The sequence below is a fragment of the Lactuca serriola genome, chromosome 7 (genome assembly GCF_051521515.1).
Source record: "Lactuca serriola cultivar US96UC23 chromosome 7, Lser_US96UC23_V15, whole genome shotgun sequence".
NCBI lineage: Eukaryota > Viridiplantae > Streptophyta > Magnoliopsida > Asterales > Asteraceae > Lactuca > Lactuca serriola.
This window is the reverse complement of record NC_136414.1, coordinates 148,882,725-148,886,183: the sequence shown is the minus strand read 5'-3', so window position 1 is coordinate 148,886,183 and position 3,459 is coordinate 148,882,725.

Below are 3,459 nucleotides of genomic sequence, written 5' to 3'. Positions count from 1 at the left end.
TTCCTACTATATCCATTCCCCATTTCATGAATAGCCATGGAGAGATAATAGGATGTAGAGGTTCTGTCGGTTGATGTAGGATATTGATGTGTCTTTGGAAAGCATGACACTTTTGAGCATGTAGAAAAGAATCTCTCTTCATGGTTGGCTAGTAGTATCATGTTCTCAATACCTTGCAGCATAAGGATCTACCCCCAATGTGATTGCCGCAGTCTCCTTCATGTATGTCCTTCAAGACTGTAACGCCCGTAGATCAAGGCTAGTCAATTTAGAGACAATAAGCGTCAAAAAATGACTTTTTGATAGAAGAGTATTTAGGATGAATAATCTTAACTAAGTTGTAGTATATGTTACAAGGATTCCGTACATATAAAGAATGCTAAAATCCGAGTTATAACAAAGAAGTTATGACTTGTTCAAGTTTCGCGACAGAACCGGCACAACGCTGAATGACGTAAAAAGTGAATTTACGTTAGACTGATATTTAGCCTTAGCGATCTAAACGAGAATCGAAGATCTCGTTGTTAGTAGCGAAACGACGAAAACTTAGGCAAAAACGGACGTCAAACGAAGAAGTTATGAATTTATAACGAAATTTTTTGTCCCGACCTATTAAAAATAAATAATAAAAATAAAAGTCAAAATTAGCCGACGGAGTCTAAACAAAAGTCGTAGAGCGTAGTCTCACCTACGCGTGAATATAAAGAACGTCGAAAACGGAGTTCGTATGAAGAAGATATGAATTTTCGAAGTTTATTAATGAATTAATAATTAAATTTAATTATTAAATCCCGGTATTATCCGAAGGCGAGTCATCGGACTCATCCGAATTACGCCCCGTGTATGAGTGTACGCCCCGCGTACAGCGAAGCATGACGACCTTCGCACTCGAGTTCTTCGGATGACGCATGCAGTGACGTTTCAGACGCGTACGCCCCGCGTATGCCTGTACGCCCCGCGTACGCCTGTACTCCCCGCATACTCCGAGGCTCCAGCCTCCTATAAATAGGATGCGAGGGCAGCCGGCTCAATTGCTATTTTCCTCTCTTCTCTCTCCCGTTTTGCATCGTTTTGCGTACCTTAAGTGTCCCAAAGCCCCGGTCTCAATCTCGAATCCCGAAGCAAGATCCGAAGCCCCGAGAATGCCGAAGAGCGTGATCCCCGAGCCGAAGCTCCGCCCGCGAGAAGTTCAATTTTTGTGAAGATCTTTCAGATCTGCAGAGATATACTACTTCTGCAAGCCGTAGTGCTGTCTGATCATCTTCTGATCAAGTGAGTGTATACTACCTTTCATAAACACGATAATAATACAAGTATGGTTTGAGTGTATTAAGTATATTGTTGTTTATATGCGCGAGTGTGTAGTTACTTTCTTCTAATACATAAATATGAAGTATTTGCTATGAAGTACGTGCTATGTGTTTATATGTTATTTGTCTATTTGAGATGGGCATGGAAATTGGAGTTTTATACAGGTGTTAAATGATTTAAACTGTGTAAGTATTTATATCTACAAAATTGTTGGGTAGAACATAGGTAGATGAAATAGTTGGTGACTATGGAGTTAGCGCCTATTGTATAAACCTTGGTGACGATGTGACTTCATGCCTATTTTATGAACCTTGGCGACTATGGAGTTAGCGCACGTTGAGTAAACTTTGGCGACTATGGAGTTAGCGCTTGTTGAGTAGACCTTGGTGACTATAGAGTTAGCGCTTGTTAAGTGAACCTTGGTGACTATGTAGTTGGCGCCTGATAACTATGGATTTAGTACTTGATAAATAACCTTTGGCAGCAATGGATTTCGTGCCAATTCCTTAGGAATAAATGAATGAAGGATAGTTGGCTCTTAGGGTAAAACCTTAAAAAGATAATGGGGATGGGTAATTGGGTTGATTGTTTGCTGATTACATATAATAATTATATTATTGTGGGTTGAAAACCCTATATGCTCACCAGGCTCCCAAGCTTGACCCACTCAGTTTTCTTTACATTACAGGTGATGGCACAAGAGTATAAGTTGGTGGACTTGACGAGAGATTTTGGATTATAAATCAGTAGTATGAATAACTGTTGTAAGGTTTATTTTATATTGTTTATGCTTTTGGTCTGTATCGAACATGACATCCCGAGATTTTATTATTTAATGAAAATACATTCTCTTTGAGAAACGTTTTGATAAATTCTATCATATTTCATTTTGGGAACAAATTCCGCAACTCTTTTAATCAAAAGATTTCTCTGATTTTATAAAAATAAAGCATAAACAAATCGGTCTTTTCTGGCCGTGAAATTGGGGAAGTCACAGTTGGTATCAGAGCATTAGTTTAAGCGAACTAGGAATATGGATTTATTTCTAGACTTAAACTTAGAATGCTAAGCAACGATTGTGAGTTGAGTGCGTTCATTATATTTTAGGTAGTACACCGAAATTGACACAGGCGCCAGTTTATTTTAGGAAAATTGCCTAAAATGCTATTATGTACTAATTATTATATGTTTGCCATATATGATGTTAATTGTTCGGATCTAGGGTCTGTTGCCGACCGGATCTGGAAACATTATGTGCTTAGGATTCTAAGTGTGCTTCTACGATATTAGAACTAACATGTAAACGTTTCGGAGTGATAAGGATGATTTGAATATCTATCGTGACTAAGGATCTAATTTCACCTTATTCGGTGTATAGATCAAAAATGGTGAGAACGAGGAGTGGAGTTGGAAATGCTGATGAAAACAGGAATCAAATACTAGTAATTGAACAAATACCTGTTATAGTAGCAGCGCCTGAACCAATGACAATGGCCGGAGTTCAAGTGATGATCCAGTCAATGTTGAATAATCAGATGGAAGAAACCAGACATCTGATTCGGTAGAATCGCGAGGAATTGTCAATTCAAGTTGAAGAGCCCGAAGTAAATGGAGGGCAGTCTGAAGGAGGAAACTACAGTGGGACCGTTGGTCAAGCCAACCCACCAATAGTTCGGCAAAACAACCAGGATAGAGTAAATGATGGACGTGGATGCAAGTACAAGGATTTCATGGCATCCAAACCACCATGTCTTTCTGGGAGCCCGACACCGGTGCAAGTCATGGACTGGATCTCCGAAATGGAGACAATGTTTGAAAGTTGCAAGTGTAGCAATAGACAGAAGACCGCTCTTTCAATCCCTCTGTTAAAATCTAGAGTATTGAGCTGGTGGAAGTTACTGGGTGGTTCGATGCCCAAGGGGGAAGCTAGCAAGATGTCTTGGGAAGAATTCGTGGTGCAACTGAAATTGCAATACTGCTCTGAGCAAGATCTTCTGGAAATCAACAATGACTTCCAGAATCTGAAGAAAGGAAAATTGAGCGTTACTGAATACGCTACGAGCTTTACGGAAAGATGAAGCTTATTCCATACCTAATTCCGACTGAACTTTCCAAGGTCAACAATTTTGCCAATGGATTACCAACGGA